The sequence below is a fragment of the Octodon degus genome, unplaced genomic scaffold, assembly GCF_000260255.1.
Source record: "Octodon degus isolate 3935 unplaced genomic scaffold, OctDeg1.0 scaffold00125, whole genome shotgun sequence".
Lineage (NCBI taxonomy): Eukaryota > Metazoa > Chordata > Mammalia > Rodentia > Octodontidae > Octodon > Octodon degus.
In genome coordinates this window covers 9,293,564-9,306,133 of record NW_004524701.1, presented here as the reverse complement: position 1 = coordinate 9,306,133, position 12,570 = coordinate 9,293,564, and positions in this window count along the sequence as shown.

Genomic DNA, 12,570 nt, shown 5'->3' with positions numbered 1-12,570 from the left:
TTATTTTTTTGGCTACTTCATGTCACCTTAAGGGCAGATTTGGTGCAGTTTAGGAGCTCTGAATTGAACTGTGGTCCCCCACATCTGACTGCATTTTCCCAAGAGGTGCCTTAAACAACTGAGCTATCTAGCAAAGCACCTTTAAAAGGATTATTCCTTTCACATTTATTGCTATACTCTTAACAGAGAAAGTCCATCTAAGCTCCATTTTTTGGCTAAGCCAAGCACCCAAAGCCTGTTCCCACATGCAGTGAAACACAGATCTCTGGCTAAAAATTTACACTGGAAACTGAACTAATTTACACAGCTGCACTATACTTGCAGTGACAGCTCAGGTAGTGTCAGCAGATAAAGCATCCCTGAAGTTTGTACCTGTCCAGCTCCTTGTAGAAAGCAACTGGAGAATGATACACTCTCATTCATTCCTAAGTGCAGCCATAAGTCAGTTCATTTAAAGGCCTCAGGTTCTCTATGGACAGCTGCTTCTCTCTTTTCTATGATTTCTTTTTCTAAGAGTAAGTTCTTAATGAATTAAAGCAGGATAATCTCTAGGCCATTTGCAAAGCTGGGCACTCCAAAGCCTTTTTCCCCATACAGCAAGACAGAGAACTCAGATTAAATATTCACACTGGAAACCAAATTAAATCTCAGAGTTCCAATATGGCTGGAGTGGTAACTTGTGCAATCTCATCAAAAAGGACATCTGAAGTTTGTGCCTCTCCAGCCACTTGTACAGAAAAATGGAAGAGGATACTTTCCCATTCATTCCTATGGGCAGCAATGCTTCAGTTCATTATAAGGCCTCAGTTTCTCTAACAACAGCTGTTTCTCTCTGCTGTATGATTTGTGTTTCTAAGAGGAAGTTCTGAATGGAGAAATGACTGCAAAACTCCAGGGCCATAGGGAAGATGTGCTCTCCAAAGCCCATTCCTGGGGGACTATCCACTTGGGCCCTCCTGTCCCTCTCTTGGACAGGAGCTTTCTTTCCCTCAATAAATATGTTCGGCTCATAACCTCCATTTGTTCCTCGAATTTATTCTTTGGTTTTAGAGAACACAAACTTGTGCAGATCAGGTCGGGAGATCATTTTTCCCTGTGTCATTCGGAGGTTCCCAGTATCATTTGGAGGTCACCACCCCAGATCAGTTTTTCTCCCTGTATCATTTTGGAGGCTTCCACTGAGATCACTGGATGGAGGTATGAGTTTGCTTTTCTTTTATAAATTCTGGATTGGGACTTGCTTAGGTAACAAATTTTTATGCTTCAAATGTTAATATGTCTTTGTCCATTGTTCATAATTTTTCATGCTTTGCCTCATACAATTTTGCCTCATATAGTTCTGTTAAAATTACTTACAATTGCTTATGCTTTTTTTTTTATATAGTTTTGTCAAAATTTTGGTCATAATGTTGATAAATCTAAGTTAAAATGTGGAAATGTTACAAGGTTATGATATTTCTTTAATGGGACATTTTATGGCTGTTGTGTATTTGTGTATATTGTATTTGAACTAGTTGCTAAATGTATTGGTATTCCTTGCTTGATTTTAGACAATAGCACTAGAGAGCATAATGATAGTATACCCCTAGTGGAGTTTATGCAAATTTCTGTGAAATGGGACTTTTAGGCAGCTCAAAAGTAGAAAATATACATGCCTGTATATGAAACATGGGACTCTTTTTGCCAATTAAATGACATTAGGTCGTCAACTGTTCTTAAAGACTTGGAGGACAGGTTTCACTGGTATAAACAGATTCTGATGCTCCTCTACATGCTAGAGGAAATGTCAGGCCTGATCTGTTTTAGTTTCCTTTCTTTGATTTTATCCCTAATTTTTCCACCTTTTTGTACTTTCCTTTATAGAGTCATGTAAAATTAGGAGAATGATATAGACTGTTCCAACTAAGTGAAGCCCTTAGAAAATGAGTGTTTGTTGGTGCCAAAGACAGGGAAGTCATTTTACAAAAAGGACACATACCCCATCTCTAGGTCAGATGAGACAAAAAGGACTATGCCCATCCAGGGGAACACATAAAAATCATGTCCTGGCTTAGTGTTCTGGGAAGGGCTCTGTAATGGGTCAACTCACATTTTAGATTATAAATGTAAATCTTGTGCTTTCTGTTGTAAATGTACACTCACCACTGTTCTAAGTTGTTTAGTAAATAGTGGCTGTTTCTTGATGTTTGCTAGATAAAATTCCTACCCAACCAATCCCTGTAAACAAAGTTAGAATACAGAGATGGCTTCATAAGGAAACTAAATGGGATTTAACTTCTTGTTACCTTGGGCTATGCAAGTTTGCCTGCAGGTACTTACTCAGGTGCAAGATAACCAGAAACTAAAACAAAGCCCCAGGAAATTTAGTTTGGGTAGTGGTCACAATGACCCTGAAAGCATTGTTTTGTGTCAATGAATTTGTTTACCAAACAGAATGTGGTTTCATGTTTCAAAAGCCCCCTGCTTCCTGGGTTAGCCACCTTTTGGTCCACTCCTGCATGAGAGCAGACTGGGGGGCCCTGAGCTCGGTAATAAATGGCTTTCCAAATTCCAATCTGGCTGATCTGGTTCCTATTCTGAGTGACCCATAAGAGGCTCCTTTGGGAGGCTAAATCTGAGAAATGGTAGAGAGAACTGACTTCTGGGTGACACCAAAAGGAGCTATCTCCAAAAGCAGGCACTTATAGGACCAAAGCACATTTAGTGTGAGGGAGGATTCAACCTTTTCTAAGTCTAGGTGTCATAAGAGATAAATTGTGAAATTTAAAACCTTTAGTGTAAAGTGCTAGTGTGGAGAGCTGCGAAGGACCGCGCCTACAAGATGGCGCTGGTTTCCGCCTTCCACCCCCACCCCCCCCGTGGGTGAGTGCTCTCTGTGCACAACAACTCCTTATATGGCCAGGGCTGCAGTCATGATTCACTTCCGCATATGCTGGACCCATGGGCGATCCCCACGTGGCGCACTGGGATTGGGCTCGGGAGTATATATTAGCCAAGGGCTGGGGGATTGGGAAGGAAGAAGCTTGCTGTAAGGGGCCTGAATAAACCGCTGAAGGAAGAGCTGTGTGTTGCGTCTCCTTGCTGGCAAAGTCATGCGCAACAAGCTAGTAATCTTGTTTAGGCTTGTAACAATCCCTTATAGAATTTGGACAAACAGTGGATACTCTGCCAGCTAGTACATGCTCCTAAAGCAGCTGTCACTCTTTAAAGCAGAGGACAGGTTTCCCCAGCCATTCTTCAGTGAATCCCCACTGAAGCCTATGGCTGATAGAATGTTGACCAGAGAAACTGTTGGATTCCTTTCTGGAGACATATCTGGTTGTAGGAGCCAATAAAAACTGAAAACACCTGAGGGGTCATGGCCTGGGCTAATCTCTGGTGGATACCTAATGGTGCTTGGTGGAAACTGGCTCCTGACCACTGAAAGATCTCCACTTACCTATTGTATTTTTTTCACTCTTTCTCCTAGTAAAATAGAAATTCTACCTGAGCATTCCAGTAGAATTTAATGAGTCACTCTTTCATAAATTAAGCTGAGGCAGCTTGCAGTAATTTACATTCTACAGCAGCTATCAAGGGAATGATTTACATCTGTGCCTTATGTGTTAATGAGTAAGAGTTTTGCCAGCTGTGTTGTCTTTACCAACATTTAAAGTGTGATAGCTAGATGGTAAAAATAAGTTTCACCTGTGAGCTCCAAGGTTAAATCTTGTCTAGTTGCTAAAAATGTTTACCTAGGTGCAGGTACCTAAGACATTCACTATCTTGGAACCTAAGGACAAGACAGCATTAAGCACAGCCTTGCCCACCATTACTGAAAGTAAGGTTTCCCCTATTTGCCTTTCTATTCTAGAGGGAGTGGACTTCTAAAACAGCTGTAATACAGGCCTCTACAGGGCTACACCCATTTTTAGCTAAATCTGTGCAAGCTTTTCAAGGACAATACCCCTCAAAGATGTAAGTAGGAAATTTAGAACTTCAAGTTTATGTGCCTTTTTCTCTGTGACCTAAAACAGATAAAGTCAGATCTTAAAAGATTTTTAGATAACCCTGATAGGTACATTGATGTCTGTAGAGGACTTACTCAGACTTATGAATGTTAATCTTAAATCAAGCTTAGGCTTCTAGTGGAAGGCAGCATTATAAGCTTCTTTTACTTTTTGAGATAAATATGAATATTATTAATTTTAAATACCCAAAAAATAGACAACCAGTGGAACTACCTGTTTCCATTAGAGCCCAAGCAGACAGAACCCTAGTAGCCTAATAACAGGGCAAGAGGCTGGAAAAGACAATTTCTTTCAAGTGTGTATTCCTGAAGGTCTAAAAAGAACTAAAACCAAGGCTTCTAGTTATTTTGAATTTCAGCTATCTACCAGAATGGTGAACACCCCTCTGATTTCTTCTAATGTTTAACAGAGGCACCAGTAAGGAATACTTCGTGAGATGTTACTTCAATAGAGGGACAAATTACTCCTACAGATAAGTTCAGTAACTACAAAAGATGGATTTTGGTCCAGATAACTCACTTGATACTTTAAAGGGTACTAAGGAAACAATTTCCTATAATTGGAACTAGGAGGAAAGCAAGGAGAGAAAGCAAAGAGATCAAAAATGGCTCTTTTGCAGCCTCAAAACAGACCTTAAGCCTGATTCTCTTGGCTCCAAGAAGAACTCAATGATGATGAGGTTCACCTACTACTGCTGTCAGAAGCCAGGCCAGCATAAGAGGGACTGCCTCAAGAGGCCCACAAGCCATGCCCTGACTGCCAAGGAAGCCACTGTAAGTGAGACTGCACTCTGAGGTGGAGGCCCCAGAGCTTAGACTTGGCTTCCCACATGGTCCAGTATGACTGAAGGGCCCTGGGCCTGCCTCTTCCCTCTGGCCAGACTGTTATCTCTACCTGTCATCTCCACAGAAGAGCCCTGAGTAATCATGACTATAGAGGGGAAAGAAACCCAGCATATTGCTGGACACGGCACAGTTCACTTTGTCCTTCTCCAACCCTGATTTTCCTTCCACTCATGGTACTCAATAGACACAGCTGAAAGACTTCTTGTTTTAGCTATAACTGAGGTAATGCAATATATTCAGGTTGCTAATTAATCATAATTATGCTAAGATAAGAGAGCAAGGAGAAGAGCTTGGAAGCATGACAGGGGCAAGCCATACAGTTATATGTAGAAGATGGGTAAGCCAATGATCCTGAGAATCTTCAGAAGATTTTTGAATCAAGCAGTTAACTGGAATGATACTCACCCTGACTAACTATATATACAGATACCTGTGAACTAAGCAACTGCACTGAAGATGGCCATTTTTAATAGTAGGTTCATGCTTGGAGTGCCTATCATTCTGATCTTCTGAATACGGGCTGCTTGTCATGACATGACAGTTGCTGCCATGCTGTCTCTCAGGTAGATGACTGTTCAAAAGAAGGGGGTGTTGAATGAAGGCAAGAGACAGGAAAAGGAATGCTGCTGGACTGTCCTGCTACAAGGTTGTATATGGTTAGATTTCTTTTCTTAAAATTTTTTTTTTATTTTTATTTATTTGAGAGAGAGAGAGAGAGAGAGAGAGAGAGAGGTGTGTGTGTGTGTGTGTGTGTGTGTGGCCAACTCAGCCCACCAGGGGGCGGGGCTGGCTGGCATGTGGTGCTGGGGGATTGAACCGTGGTCCCTGATGCCTTGCCAAGCTTGTTCTAAGTAGGTGCTTTAGACCACTGAGTCATCTCTCCAGCCCTATATGGTTAGATTTCTGAATTTATGTGTAAACATAAGAATTACATAATTCTTTATGTCTATTTTAAAAATATATTTTCATTTTTTAAATGTTTTTTCATCATATTCTGTAGGGACTTAAAGTTCAACATATCAATACTTGATGAAAAATACCTTTTCCATGTTATGCCTAAGATGTTTGATATTCAGACAGATAGTGAGGTTAAGCTTAACAGCCTAGGTGTATGGTACTAACAATAAACTTCTCTTCTGGAGGGTTAACAACTTAACTTTGCAGACCAAAATTAGAGGAAAAGGAGGGCCACATGAAAAACCAACATTTTGGCCCTAGCCTTCCAAGGTCAAGTAAGACTCAGGACATATGAGAATTTGTACTGCAATGTCATATAACTCACTTCCCCATTTGTTCTTGGATTTAACCAATTTTACCTGAGCAATGGTGCTTGTAATCACATTGGTTGGCCAAAGTTTTGTCCCACTTCATGCCCAACTAAGCGAGTTCCCATGTCTTCTCCACCACCTTAGACCTGCCTCACTGCATGGTTTTTACTCTATAAAAGTACCTGGAAGAGACAGCTTCTTGGAAAACTGACCTCGGGTGGGTGACCTCCAAACAATATAGGGGACCTCCAAATGACATAGTGAAAAATGATCTCTGGACCTGACCTGCACGAGTTCGTGTTCTCTAAAATTGAAGCATGAATTTTAGGAACAAACAGAGGTTATGAGTGGAACATATTTATTGAGGGATAGAAAGATCCTGTCTGAGAGAGGGACAGGAGGGGAGGTCGAGTGAGTAGTCCCCCAAGAAGTTGTCTCTTCCAGGGACTTTTATACAGGAAAACCATGTAGTGTAGTCTAAAGTGGTGGAGAAATAGGAACTCACTTAGTTGGGCATGAGGTGGGACAAAACTTTGGTCAATCAATGAGATTACTAGCACCATTGCTCAGGTAAAATTGACTAAATCCAGGACCAAATGGAGAAGTGTGTCATTTAGCAAGGGGCCATGAATACAGGACAGGGTCTCTTCCTGTTGGGTGTTGGGCTAGTGACTCATTTGGGCTTTTTCAAGGTGATTGATACCTATTTAGGATATCAATCCCTAATGCCCATCCCTGGGGAAGTATGTAGCTGTGTTTCCTCTTTTGTGTTGGTCTTCAGGTGTGGCCCATATGGGAGTGTCTGTCTCTTCCAAGTTCTGAGGTCGCCTTGTCTCCCATTTTGTTTCCTTGAGGGCCTGGCCCTGTCTGACTGTCTATAATATTTCTATCTAACTCAGGCTGCCTGCAACATTGGGTGACTACACACTTGAGCCCCCATCCTGACCCTCTCTTGGACTGGAGCTTTCTTTCCCTCAATAAATATATTCTGCTCATAAAAGAAGCCTGTTCCTGCAAAAAATGAAATACAAAAACTTCAGCTAAAAAATTCTAACTAGAAACCAAATGTACAGAGCCCCACTGAACCTGGAGAGAAAACTCATGTGGTCTTGTCAGAAAAAGTTTTGCTGAAGTTTGTGCTTTTTCAGCTTCTTTGCAGAAAAATTGGAGAAGGGTTTGATTTTCTTTTCTCAATTAGGCTGCCTTAAGGGTGGGTCTGGGGAAGCATGTGGAGCTGGGATTCAAACCACTGTGTTATACTCCTGATTTGTGTGCCCAAGAAGAACTTTAAACAAATGAGCTATCCCGTAAGTCCCCTTTATAAGGATTCTTTCTTTCACATTTATTCCTGCCATCACCAAGGGTTCAGTATATTTTATGGCCTTTGGCTTTCTAAGGACAGCTGCTCTCTCTGATCTATGATTTGTCTTTCTAAGCATAAGTTCTTAATGGAGAAAGGCCAGCTAACCTCCAAGCATTTGGGAGGCCATAAAATCCAAAGCCTGTTCCCACATACAGTGAAGCACAGAACTCCGGCTAAAAGTTCACACTGGAAAGCACAGTAATTAAAGATCCCCACTATGCTTGGAGTGGCAGTTCATGCAATCTCTTCAGACAAAGCATCCCTGAAATTGAGGCCTGTCCATCTCCTTATCTAGAGAAACTCGAGAAGGTTAATTTCTCTCTTATTCTTTTCTATGGGCAGCAATGAGTCAGTTCATTTTAAAGCCTTGGGTTCTATAAAGATAGCTGCTTCTCTCTTCTCTTTAAGATTAAGTTCTTAATTGAGAAGGGAAGGCTAATTTCCAGGCTCTTTGGTAAGCTGGACACTCCAAACCCAGTTTCCACATACTGCAAAACACAGAACTCTGACAAAAAATTAGCACTGCAAACCAAAATAATTTACACTCTGCCTGGAGTGGCCACTCTTGCAGTCTTATCCATCAAAGCATCCCTGAATTTCATGTCTGTCCAGCCTCTTATACATAAAAACTGAAGAATGGTTTTTCTCTTCTATTGACTCATTTGGGTAGCAATGAATCAGTTCATTTTAAGGCCTCAGTTTCTCTAAGGACAGCTACTTATCTCTGCTCAATGATTTTGTTTCTAAGAGTAGATTCTTCATGGAGAAAGACCAGCAAAGCTCCAGACACTTGAGAAGGTGGGCCCTCCAAAGTCTGTTCCCGCATACAACAAAACACAGAACCCCAGCTAAAAATTCAAACTGGAAACTGAAGTACTTCACAGAACCCAATTATGCCTGGAGTAAAAGCTCATGCAGTTTCATCAGAAAAAGTGTTCCTGTAGTTTGTGCCTTTTCAGCATCTTATGCAGAAAAATTGGAGATATATATTTTTTGGCTAGATCAGTTTGCCTTAAGGGTGGATGTGGTGCAGTTTGTGGAGCTGAGAATCAAACCAGTCTTGAATTTACTTATCCAGGAGGCACTTTAAACCACTGAGATACTCAGCTGGCCCCCACTGTAATGATTTTTCTTTCATCTTTATTCCTATGTGCAGAAATGCATCAGCATATTTTATGCCCTCTGGATCTCTTAAGACCACTGTTTCTTTCTTATCTATGACTTGTTTTCAAAGAACAAGTTCTTAATAAAAGCCAACTAAGTTTCAGCCCCTTTGGGAAGCCCAACACTTCAAAGCCTGTTCTTCTTTAGAGCAAAACACAGAACTCTAGCTAAAATTTCACACTGGAAGCCAAAGTAATTTACAGAATTCCAATATGCCTGGAATGGCAGCTCATACAATCTCATCAGACAAAGCATACTGAAGTTCGTGCTTCTCCAGGTACTTGTACAGAAAAACAGGAAGAGGATTATTTCTCTCCCATTTATTTTAATGCTTCAAATTCTTTAATAAGAGTTGCTTCGGGCTGGAGAGATGGCTCAGTGGTCTAAAGCACCTACTTGAAACAAGCTTGGCAAAGCACAGGGACCGCGGTTCAATCCCCAGCACCACATGCCAGCCAGCCCCGCCCCCTGGTGGGCTGAGCTGGCTACACACACACACAATAAATGTAATAAATAAAAATAAATAAATATAAAAAAAAATAAAAAATAAGAGTTGCTTCTTTCTGCTCTTTGATTTGCATTAGTATGAGTAAGTTCTTAATGCTAAAAGGCTAGCTAAGATCCAGGCCCTTTGAGAAGATGGGCACTCCAAAGCATGTTTCTGCATACAGTGAAACACAGAACTTTGGCTAAAAATTCAAACTTGAAACCCAAGTAAGTCACAGATCCCCACTCTACCTCTAATGTGAACTCATTTGGTCTTGTCAGAAAAAGTATTCCTGAAGTTTGTGCCTTTTCAGCTTCTTATACAGAAAAAAACTGGAGAAGGATTTTTTTTTCACTAGATCATGATGCAGTAAGGGTGGGTCTGATGCAGCTTGAGGAGACAGAAATCAAACTGTGGTACTATGCACCTGAAATTATTTCTCCAAATGGCACTTTAAACTACTAAGCTATCCAGCAAATGTCCTTTATAAGGATTATTTATTTTCCCTTTATTCCTATAGCCAACAAGTCTTAAGTATATTTCATGCCCTCTGGCTCCCTGAGGACAGCTGCTTCTCTCTGCTCTATGATTTGTGTTTTGAACAGTAAGTTCTTAACAGTGAAAGGCCAGCTAAGCGCCAAGCCTTTCGGGAAGCCAGGAACTCAAAAGCTGTTCCTGCATACAGCAAAACACAGAACTCCACCTATAAATTCACACTGGAAACAGACATACTTTACAGAATTCCACTATGCCTAGACTGGTAACTCATACAGTTTTTTCAGGAAAAAAGTCCCTGAATTTTGTGCCTTTCCAGCTCCATGTATAGTGAAACTGGATGAGGCTTCTTTCTCTCTCATTCATTCCTAAGGGCACCAAGTTGGCAGTATGTTTTCAAATCTCCAGTCCTCTTAGTACAGCTGATTCTGTCTGTTCTATGATTTGTGCTTCTCTGCATGAGTTCTTAAGGCAGTATGGCTTAAGCTCCAGGTCCTTTGAAACTGGGCACTCCAAAGCCTCTTCCTATATAGGGCAAAACACAGAACTCCAGCTAAATATTCACACTGGAAATTGAAGTATTTCACAGAGCCCCACTGTCCCAAGAGTGGCATCTCATGCAGTCTCCTAAGAAAAATTATACCTGAAGTCTGTTCCTTTGCATCTCCATGTACAGAGAAACTTGACAAGGATTCTTTCTCCCCCATTCATTCTTATGGGCCACAAGTTGTGTCTAAGAGCAATTCTTACTGAAGAAAGGCCAGCTGAGCTCTAGGCCCTTTGGGAATCTGGGTACTCCATTAAGATTAGATTTGAATTCCTCCAGTTTCTGAGAACAGCTGATTCTCTCTGCTCTGTGGTTTATATTTCTAAGCATGATCTCTTAATGGATAAAGGCCAGCTAAGTGCCAGACCCTTTGCGAAGCCAAGTAATCCAAGTCTTGTCCACATATAGTGAAGTACAGAACTCCGGTTAAAAATTCACACTGGAAGGGCCAGCCAAATAGCTCAGTGGATTAAAGCACCTGCAAGCAGATTCAGGGACTAGGGGTTCAATCCCCAGGCCTGCTCTGCCAGTCCCACCCCCCAGGGCATGCTGAGATGGCAATTGAGAGTGGGCGTGGTGACTCATGCCTGTAATCCCAGTTCTTGGGGGGCTGTAAACAGGTGGATCACTATGAGTCCGATCTAGTAGTGAGACCCTGAATATCCTTTATACCCTTCCCTAAAACACAAAAAGAAAATTTCACTGGAAATCTAAATAATTACAGAACCCAAATATGCCTAGAGTGGTAACTCATGTAGTCTCAAAAAAAAAAGGGGCATCATTGTATTTCATGCCTTTCCTGGGACTCTCACAGAGAAAATGAAGAGGGATTTTATTCTCTCCCTTTCATTCCCATGGACACCGAGACATCAGTGAATTTCTATGCCTCCAGTTCTCTATGTACAGCTGATTCTTTCTCCTCTATGATTTGTGTTTCTAACCATGAGTTCTTAATTGTGGAAAGTGAGCCAAGCTCGAGGCCCTTGGGATGCCAGGCATTCATAAGTCTATTTCGGTACACAGTGAAAAATGGGACTCCAGAAATGTATCACCCTGGAAGCCCTAGTTATTCTCAAAGCCCATCTCTGCTGAGATCAGCATCCTGTACAACCTCCTTGGGAAAGCTTCCCAGAGTTCATAGTACTCAAGCTGCTTGAAAGGAGAAACTGGACATGGATTCTTTCATTCCTATTCATTCCTGTGGCAGCCAGGATGTAGATACATGCTAATGCCCCCAATGCTCCAGTACAGCTGATTCTTTCTGTAATATGATTTCTGTTTCTAAGAGTAAAGGAGAAAGGCCAGATGAGCTCCAAATCCTTACAAAAGTGTGCATTCTGAAGCCTATTCCTACATACAGTGAAACAAAGGACTCAGGTAAAACTTCACACTGAAAACTGCAGTTATTCACAGAACCCCACTTTGCCAATAGAGGCATCTTGTGCATTCTCCTAGGAGAAAGCATCCCAGAAGTTCATTCCACTCTAGCTCCTTGCACAGATAAACTGGACATGGATTCTTTCTCTCTTGTTTATTCCTAGGTGAAAAGAGACGTGTACGTAATTTAATGCCTGTAATGCTCTAAGTACAGCTGATCCTTTCTGGCCGATGATTTTTGTTTCTAAGAGTGAGTTCTTAATGGAGAAAGGCCAGCTAAGCTTAAGGCCCTTTGCAAAGCCTGGAATGCCACAGCCTGTCTCCTTATACAGGGAAACCCAAGATTCTGGTTAAAAATTCACACCGGAATTGGCAGTCATTCACAGAGCCCCCTGCTGCCCATAGCAGTATATTGTGCACTTTGCAAGGAGAAAGAATCACTGAAGTCCATGCCAATTTCACTTCTTGCACAGAGTAACTGAACTTGGATTCTTTTGCTTCCATCATTCCTATGGAATCTGGGCTAAATGCATGTTTGCCTACAATGCTCTGAATACAGCTGATCCTTTCTACAATATGATTTCTGTTTCTGAGAGTCACTTCTTATTGCAGAAACGCTGGCTAAGCTGTATGCCTTTTGCAAAACTGGGCATTCAAAAGCCTATTCCCAGAGACATTGAAACCCAGGACTCAGGCTAAAAATTCACAAGGAAAATGACAGTTATTCACAGAACCCCACTCTGCCCAGAGGGGAAAGTTGTGCAATCTCCTAGGGTAAGCATCCAAAAAATTCATGCAACTCTATCTCCTTGTGTAGAGAAACTTGACATGGATTCTTTATCTCCTTTTCATTCCTATGGAATCCAGGGCATAGATACCTCTAATGTCTCCAGTTCTTTAAGTATAGTTGATACTTTCGAGTCCTAGCCCAGGTCCGGTGAGTGTGCGGAGAGTTTCCTGCTACCCTGCGCCGGCGGGACCAGTCCCAGCCCAGGCGCAGCGTGGGCCGGACCC